The sequence below is a fragment of the Poromitra crassiceps genome, assembly GCF_964638095.1.
Source record: "Poromitra crassiceps genome assembly, chromosome: 15".
Taxonomy (NCBI): domain Eukaryota; kingdom Metazoa; phylum Chordata; class Actinopteri; order Beryciformes; family Melamphaidae; genus Poromitra; species Poromitra crassiceps.
In genome coordinates, this window is record NC_139634.1 from 7,323,580 (window position 1) to 7,333,088 (window position 9,509).

Sequence of the window (9,509 nt, forward strand, 5' to 3'; positions counted from 1 at the left end):
GCATGCGCTAGGACGTGTCATCAGTGATGTTATCTGGGGTCGTTAGGTGTTTCGGGTCTGTCAACATCATACACCCTCGCCCAGTAGACCCAGCCGAGGCCAATTAAGACCCCGACTCACGTCCCAGAAGCCGCTACGGATCAGCCTTACTACTCTATCTGCAACGTTGCCCGCGGGAGGGGTAAAAGAGAACCCAATCCGCTGCAATAGAGCTAGTGCTACGCCGCAGTATTGGCCCTTCGGTGCATGGAGGATCTAGGCTCTGTGGGTTTCTCCCGGCCGTGCTCCTCCTTCGTCTCACCAGACCCCCCTCATGACAAAGGCAATCCAGAGGCTGAAGGGATGCCTCAAGGACGCCTCAAGAGGGCCTGTGCGCTGCACGTCATTTACCTGCGTCGAGCACCTCGCTCTAGCCTGGAGGACCCCAGGCCGCGCCGATCTTGCGCAGATTTTCAGGAGGCTAATCCGTAGCGTTTGTGGATTTCTCCCTCACGAGAGAGCCAAGATGGGGTGCTAATCCCATCCCGTACCGGGTTGCCGTCTCTCCGGCCGTCAACTGTCTCTCCAGCTCGTCACCAAACTATACTTGGTTGTCACCTAGTCTTTCCTAAGTGTCACTGGCCAGAGGCAAGCCAGGGTTCTACATTCTCAAATACACTACTGCCGCATGCGCTAGGACGTGTCATCAGTGATGTTATCTGGGGTCGTTAGGTGTTTCGGGTCTGTCAACATCATACACCCTCGCCCAGTAGACCCAGCCGAGGCCAATTAAGACCCCGACTCACGTCCCAGAAGCCGCTACGGATCAGCCTTACTACTCTATCTGCAACGTTGCCCGCGGGAGGGGTAAAAGAGAACCCAATCCGCTGCAATAGAGCTAGTGCTACGCCGCAGTATTGGCCCTTCGGTGCATGGAGGATCTAGGCTCTGTGGGTTTCTCCCGGCCGTGCTCCTCCTTCGTCTCACCAGACCCCCCTCATGACAAAGGCAATCCAGAGGCTGAAGGGATGCCTCAAGGACGCCTCAAGAGGGCCTGTGCGCTGCACGTCATTTACCTGCGTCGAGCACCTCGCTCTAGCCTGGAGGACCCCAGGCCGCGCCGATCTTGCGCAGATTTTCAGGAGGCTAATCCGTAGCGTTTGTGGATTTCTCCCTCACGAGAGAGCCAAGATGGGGTGCTAATCCCATCCCGTACCGGGTTGCCGTCTCTCCGGCCGTCAACTGTCTGACGGCCGGCCAGTATCCCCAATAAAATATAATTAAAATTATAGCTGCTGCGCAGCAATGGGTTGTGGCTGGGCACGACCCATTGCTGACTGGATGCTTGGTGGTGGTTGTTATGTCTGATAACGTTATGTTACGGCCTGGTTGGCCTTGTTAACTTAGGTACATGTTACTGTGCCTTTAAGAGTTACTGCACCCGATGTACGGCATTGTTGTAAAAGCGTGGGTTTACGGCAGGGAAGTAAAGAGCATGAAACAAGCAACATGGTGTGATTATTTAGCCTATTTAGCGAGGATGGCTGACTTGATTTTGCCGCCGCCGCCACCTTTTTTACCCGTCCCCAGTGACCCAGCTGTTCCCTGGGATCGATGGCAGAGGTCGTTTGAGGATTATTTGCTGGCTTTGGGGCACTCGATTTGGAAGAGGATAGGAAGTGCGCGCTCCTCCGCCACTGCCTCGGCCAGGAGGGACAGCGGATCTTCGCCACACTCACGTTAACGGATGGCTCGTATGCTACAGCTACCGCGGCCCTAAAGTCTCACTTCAGCACGGGAAGGAGCCGACGCATGCACCGCTTTGAGTTTCGTCAGAGGGCTCAGAAGCCGGGTGAGATGGTCGCGCACTTTGTGTCTGCCTTGCGCGAGCTGGCTAGGCTTTGTGACTTTGGGGTTTTAGAGAATGGACTTATAGTGGACCAACTGATAGAGAAAACGTCCTGTAACCAGCTGAGAGAGAGGCTGTTACTGGAGCCAGACTCCATGACACTGGCGGATGCGTTAGTGATTGGGAAGCAGTTGGAAACGGCTCTATCGGAGGTGCGCAAGTTGGGCCGCGCTGTGCACGAGCCTGTGACGTCATTCGCCCCGTCAGTTCAGACTGTGGCTCAGGAGACGGCAGGGACCGCTGCTGCAGACGTGGTGAGTGACAGTTGGGATGTACAGAGAGTGGACAGAGGCCTTAGAGAGGGCGGGCCCAAGTGCTGTAATAACTGTGGCTCCTCTAGACATGCAACCAGAGATCAGTCATGCCCTGCTGTGGGCAAGCGCTGTCGTAACTGCAACATGATGAATCATTTTGCAAGCTGCTGTCGCTCCCCTCCTGCCCACTCAGATACAGCTGTTGTTCCAATCAACACAATACAGAGCCCACAGACCTCACTCAAGCATTGCACATGTCGTGTGGGTGGAGCAAGCGTACCGCTCCTGGTGGACACGGGGGCAAAAGTGTCAATACTGAACAAATGCACGTATGATTGACTCTTCAAACACATGCCTTTGGAAGCAGCAGGTAACGCTCTGTCGGGTTATGGCCACTCCCCCATCTCCACTTTGGGTGTGGCCCGCCTTCCTGTCAGATATGACCAACAATTTGCCCCTGACACCAAGTTCTACATCACACAGAGGGGAGCCAACATCATGGGTCTTGATCTGTTCCTCGCCCTGGGCTTTACTATGACTGATGCGAGGGGCCTGCATGTCCTGCAGGTCGCCATTTCCTGGCCCGACCGTTTCCCACATCTGTTTAAAGGGCTGGGCTGCATGTCTGGATTTGTTCACCGGCCTACTGTTGACCTGTCTGTCCGCCCCGTTATCCAGCCACTGCTGTGCATTCCCCTCGCCCTCCGTGATGCAGTGGAGGCGGAGCTACGCTGCCTGGTGGAGGGGGATGTCATTGAACCAATCAACGCATCACCGTGGGTGTCCAACTTGGTGATAGCCAAGAAACGGGGGGGCGGGCTGCGCCTCTGTGTCGACCTGACGGATGTAAACAAAGCCATCATCCCGGATAAGTACCCTCTACCCACGGCCGAGGAGCTTACTAGTCATTTCCACGGCTCCATTGTCTTCAGTAAGATGGATTTACGTCACGGCTACCTGCAGACTCGCCTGGCACCTGCCAGCATGAGCCTCACAGCGTTTGTCACGCACGTGGGGGTTTTCAGATATAAACGCATGGCGTTTGGACTGTCATCGGCCCCAAGTTGCTTTCAGAAGATGTCACTCATCCTGGCCGGAATCCAGGGGGTCTCCATCTACCTGGACGACGTAGTGGTACACGCACCCTCCACCGTGCTGCACGATGCTCGCCTGGAGCAGGTTTTTCAACGTTTTGAACAGCAGGGGGTCACACTTAATGCTGAAAAGTGCGTGTTTGGAGTTGCGGAGGTCGAGTTCCTCGGCTTCAGGCTCTCCAAGGACGGTATTGCCCCGATCATGTCCCACACTGAAGCCATTCTGTCCCTGCCAGACCCGCAGTCGCCATCCCATCTCTCCTCTTTCCTGGGGATGGCCACCTACTATCTGCGGTTCATACCACACTACTCTGACTCAACTGCCCCCCTGCGCCAGCTGCTCAGAAAGGATGCTGTGTGGGAGTGGACCCCTGCCTGCCATGAGGCCGTGCATGCCATCAAGCAGCAGCTTACGTCCCCACCCACATTGACGCATTTCAGTCTGAGCGCGCCCACCTTGGTCACCTGTGATGCTTCTGGGGTGGCGCTTGGTGCGGTGCTCTCCCAGGTCCAGGAGGGGGTGGAACGCCCTGTAGCTTTCGCCTCATGGGCACTCTCTCCGGCGGAGCAGAAGTACTCTGTGGGGGAGAGGGAGGCCCTGGCCTGTCTGTGGGCGTGCGAACGCTGGCACGTCTACCTGTACGGCAGGGCTTTCACCATCCGCACGGACCATCAGGCGCTGACGGCACTGCTGGCAACCCGGGGCTCGGGGCACAGGCCCATCAGACTGCTGAGGTGGGCTGATAGGCTGAATCAGTACAACTTCAGCCTTAAGTTTGTGCCGGGGCGTGCTAATACAGCGGCTGACCTCCTATCCAGAGCGGTCTCCGTGACGAAGGAGACGGGTGGGGTGACACCCGATTTGGAGGACGACGAAGACTGGGTCAACATTCTGCATGGGCCCCTCAGCACGGTAGTCACCCTGGCAGAGCTGCAGCAGGCCTCAGCTGAAGACGAGACTCTCAAAACCCTCCGGGCTTATGTCCAAGATGGCTGGCCTGCCACGGTGGACGACAATCTGCTTCCCTACCACCGGGTCCGTGATGAGCTCTCCTGCTGGGGGGCTGTGTGCCTCGCTCACGGCCACCGCACCATTGTACCGGAGACTCTGAGGGCCGGAATACTGCACATGGCGCACAAGGGGCATCTGGGGGTGGTCAAGGTGAAGCAACGTTGCAGAGATACAGTGTGGTGGCCCCATATAGACTCTGACATAGAGGAGCTGGTGCGTAACTGCGCCTGCTGCCTTCTGAGCGGGAAGACAGGCCAGCCGGCTACAGCACCCCTCACTCCAATCCCTTGGCCATCTGCACCATGGGAACATATCCAGGTTGACCTCTGTGGGGAGCTCCATGGGGCGCCCGCACATGCACGCTACCTGCTGGTGGTGCATGACCTGCATTTGAAGTGGCCGGAGGCTGTCGAACTGAGCTCCATCACCACACACACAGTCATCGACCGCCTCACCAACCTGTTTGGGCGATGGGGCCTACCCAGTGTCATCACAACGGACAATGGGCCCCAATTTGCATCAGCAGAGTTATCAGAGTTCCTGGCACTGGGGTCCATCAGACACATCAGGACAGCAGTGTATCACCCGGAGTGTAATGGGGGGGTGGAAAGACTAAATAAAACCCTCAAAAATGGAATCCGAGCCTGCCTGGAGGAAGGGAAAACCTTCAGTGCCGCACTCAACCAAACTCTCCTGACCATCCGGGCATCCAAGCACTCCACCACGGGGGTGTCACCTGCACTGCTCATGATCGGGCGCGAGCTAAAGCAACCACTGGACTGTTTGAGAGCTGAGCCAGCTCCTGCACAAGAGAGGCCAGGGCTCCAGAAAGTCAGAGCCCGGGTCCAAGGTTCACAGGCCCAGATGAAAAGGAGGTTTGATGCCTCTCGCAGAGTACAGACCCCCACACTGTCTGCAGGGGACTGGGTCAGGATTAAACATCCCCACCGCCAGAACAAGCTGAAGTCATTCTGGTCTGAACCCCTCCAGGTGACTCAGCAGCTGTGTCTGGCCACGTACAGACTGGACAACGGGAGCCGCTGGCACGCAAACCGCCTGCACAGAGTCGCAGCTCCAACAGCACCTGCACCACCCCTGTCTGCAGCGACGGCGCTCGGCTGGCAGCCCAGACCAGGAGCAAATCGGGTGGGGGGTAACCTACCGCCACAGCCAGAGGCTGTTCCCCAGCCTGCGCGCCCTCAGAGAGTGAGGGTCCCGCCCGCCTGGCATGGAGACTATGTGACTGGGTGATAAGGGACACGGGGGGTTGTGGACTGAATGTTATGTTCTTTAAAAGGGGGGTGGGGGGAGAAAATGTTGTCTGATAACGTTATGTTACGGCCTGGTTGGCCTTGTTAACTTAGGTACATGTTACTGTGCCTTTAAGAGTTACTGCACCCGATGTACGGCATTGTTGTAAAAGCGTGGGTTTACGGCAGGGAAGTAAAGAGCATGAAACAAGCAACATGGTGTGATTATTTAGCCTCTACCTAAACATAATAGTGGTGTTTTATGGGACTGGATGCTTGCATGTAAAAACACACATTGCTTCCACTTATATAGGGTGAGCCAGGACGGACACACTGCTTCCACTTATATAGGGTGAGCCAGGAAGGATTTATGACATCACAATTGCTCGAGTGACATCACTGATGGCATCACAATTGCTCGAGTGACTGATGACATCACAAATACAACCTAATTACCCTAGGTAATTAGGGTAATTAAGATGCTGTTTAGGCAGTGCATTTTGATGCACTGTGGGCTCAATTTTTGACCAATCGAAAAGCTGTTTGATACTTTTGTGTAGGACAGTCTAACGATGCAGATGCTGACGTTTTGTGTCGTTTGAAGAAAAAATGTGGGTTAAAAGGGCGGAGCGCTACTTTGTTCAGAATACCTTTTTTATCATTATTATTATATATTATTAAGTAGCCCAGACAGCACACACCAACACCAAGTAGCCCAAATAGCAGCAACTTATGTTTGAATGTAAATCTGACTATAGTATATATTCATAATATATGTATAGATTGGCGGTGGGGGAAGACCCACGGACATCTGTGAAAGAACGGATGACAGCTCGGAAAGACGGCACGCAACAGTGTTAGGGCTGGCACCCTGAGGCACTGCGCAAGCTAGCTACAAGTACAAGACCAAGTGCAAAGAGCAGCTACAGCAACGCAAAGTACCTGATACTATCCAGAGAGTTATCTCTGGGTTTATTAGTACTGCTTGTTAGTCGGCGGAGGACCGGGGTCAGGAGTTAAACCACAGTGCCCTGGACCTCTTTGCTCAACCTGCTCAGAGCACAAGAAGAAGGGGTGCAAGATGGGTGTGGCTGACTAGAGCTCGCAGTTGGAGCCCTTCTACAGACGAAGATTAATCTTCGCAGCCCCACTCAGGCGAGGCGTACAGGCTGGGGGGGCGAAACGCTGGTGACCCTGAGATACCTGCTGAGGATGTAGAAGGGTTTCCAACGGTGTGAGTGCTCTGGCCACACTCTCACCAAGGAATACCGCCGTGGGGGCGGCATGTCGTAGCTCCTGCGGTTTCTGCTTGTGGCAAGGCATCTTTGATGTGAAGTGAACGTCGGGGGTGCTTTGCTGCGGGCGGGGTCCGTGGGGGCCGCAGTGTGTTGTCCTGCGGTTTACTTCACCCATAGAAATGAGGTGTTATGTCAAGTTTCAAGTCGTTTCATCCATTTTTGGTTGAATGGCGGCCATTTCATTTTGGCACGACTGTGTATGTTCCAGCGCCCGCAATCTTGAAACGAGAAAAGCGATTGGCACCAAACAACACAAATCTACTCATATGGGACCCATATACAACATATTAAAAGATTGGAGTGCTACCATGTTCAGAGAACGTTTTGCTAACATTGGACTCAGCGGCATAAGGGCTGTCAGGCCCCCAGGGCAGAGGTTGATCAAAGGAACTTTTTTTCCTGAAGGACTTGGGGAGTTTATTGTTTCATAATCATGTTTAGACACCAAAGACTTGTAATATACACATGAGCGTACCATCCCTCAGTAGAGTGACAGGCATGTGGGGTCAAAGTTCCAAGGTCACCGTGTGCACGTCCCACATTACCCAATGGAAAATATGGTCCCTGCACACCGGGAGGAAACCATGTGATTGATGTGGCTGAAGATTACCCTCAATAGACTTGTAGAAAAGGGTCCATAATGGCCCACCGTTAGGCCTGTTCTTGGGGCAGTCGATGCTCGCGAACCGGCGCGCCAATGACGTAATGACGATGACACTGCCGTGACATCATCAATGATGACGTCAGAGGTCACCTGTGAGGTCATCGGCGACGTCAGGCGGTCTAGGCTGACTGTGATGGCAGACGGGACTTTACGGGGTCACCGATGATGTCATAGCATAGAGTTCACCTGTGAGGTCATCGGCGATGTCAGACATAACATATATATATATACAAGGTGTTCTGTGACGCTGTATCCGGTATACTTACTTCTTATATACTTCTTTTCTACTTCATAATGTCTACCCCTACCACGACCAAATCCGAACCTGAGCTGAACCCTGGCTGTCTTACAACCAGCCAGGCCCTGGTGACCGACTGCCTACAACCAGCCAGGTCACGAGTGGTATTCCTTCAACCGCATCCGAGGACCGACATCTCTGTGGTTCTGATCGACCACTGCCCGTGAGCCCTCAACTTCGATCCAGCACACTTCACGAGGCAAGCCCACAAGCTTCGCTACAAGACTAGATGCACAAGATGAGAGCCAATCAGGGTCGCTCAGAAGGCTGGGGAACAGCTAATTTGCCATAACATTGCAGCGGATGGAAAGAATGACTAAATTTTTTGCACGTGTGTTCAGCCGGAGGTCCTGAACTAGTGTAGCGAATATCGCCTCATTCCGTTAAGCCATGCCAAGATGAGATCCAATCAGGGTCGCTCAGAAGGCCGGGGAACAGCTAATTTGCCATAGCATTGCAACGGATGGATAGAATGACTAATTTTTTTGCACGTGTGTTCAGGGGGAGGTCCTCAACTAGTGTAGAGAATATCGCCTCATTCCGTTAAGCCATGCCAAGATGAGAGCCAATCAGGGTCGCTCAGAAGGCCGGGGAACAGCTAATTTGCCATAGCATTGCAACGGATAGATAGAATGACTAAATTTTTTGCACGTGTGTTCAGCTGGAGGTATTGAACTAGTGTAGCGAATATCGCCTCATTCCGTTAAGCCATGCCAAGATGAGAGCCAATCAGGGTCGCTCAGAAGGCCGGGGAACAGCTAATTTGCCATAACATTGCAGCGGATGGATAGAATGACTAAATTTTTTGCACGTGTGTTCAGCCGGAGGTCCTGAACTGGTGTAGCGAATATCGCTTCATTCCGTTAAGCCATGCCAAGATGAGAGCCAATCAGGGTCGCTCAGAAGGCCGGGGAAGAGCTAATTTGCCATAACATTGCAGCGGATGGAGAGTATGACTAAATTTTTTGCACGTGTGTTCAGCCTGAGGTCCTGAACTAGTGTAGCGAATATCGCCTCATTCCGTTAAGCCATGCCAAGATGAGAGCCAATCAGGGTCGCTCAGAAGGCCGGGGAACAGCTAATTTGCCATAACATTGCAGCGGATGGATAGAATGACTAAAATTTTTGCACGTGTGTTCAGCCGGAGGTCCTGAACTGGTGTAGCGAATATCGCTTCATTCCGTTAAGCCATGCCAAGATGAGAGCCAATCAGGGTCGCTCAGAAGACCGGGGAACAGCTAATTTGCCATAGCATTGCAACGGATGGATAGAATGACTAAATTCTTTGCACGTCTGTTCAGCCGGAGGTCCTGAACTACAATGATAACCTTAAATGGAAGTGGGCGAGGCCAAGGGGCGTCACCCCCCACCCTTCTGAGATCAATTTAGATAGTAAGTAGCCCTGGTGGCATGTGGGCGGGCTGTGTGTGGGCTAGAAGGCTGACACTTGGTGGTCGTAGAGTAGCAGGGGGTGCCACAAACATACCAAAAGATCAGCCTTCTAGCCCTCACCTCTCTTGAGAAACAGCCGTGTTCACCCTGCATATGTTGGTGTACACCGCGCATGCTTTATCATGTAATATGTAAAAGCTTATATCTCAAAAACGACTCAGGCTAGCAGGCAGTTCCACCTGTGCCTCCCGCCTCCCAAGACCAGAGGCAGGCGTGCGTCCCGGCCTCAGGGTTAGCACCCCGGAGGGCGCCACCCACTTCACCGGTGCCCGCACCCCGGCTCAACATTTCACCCGTGC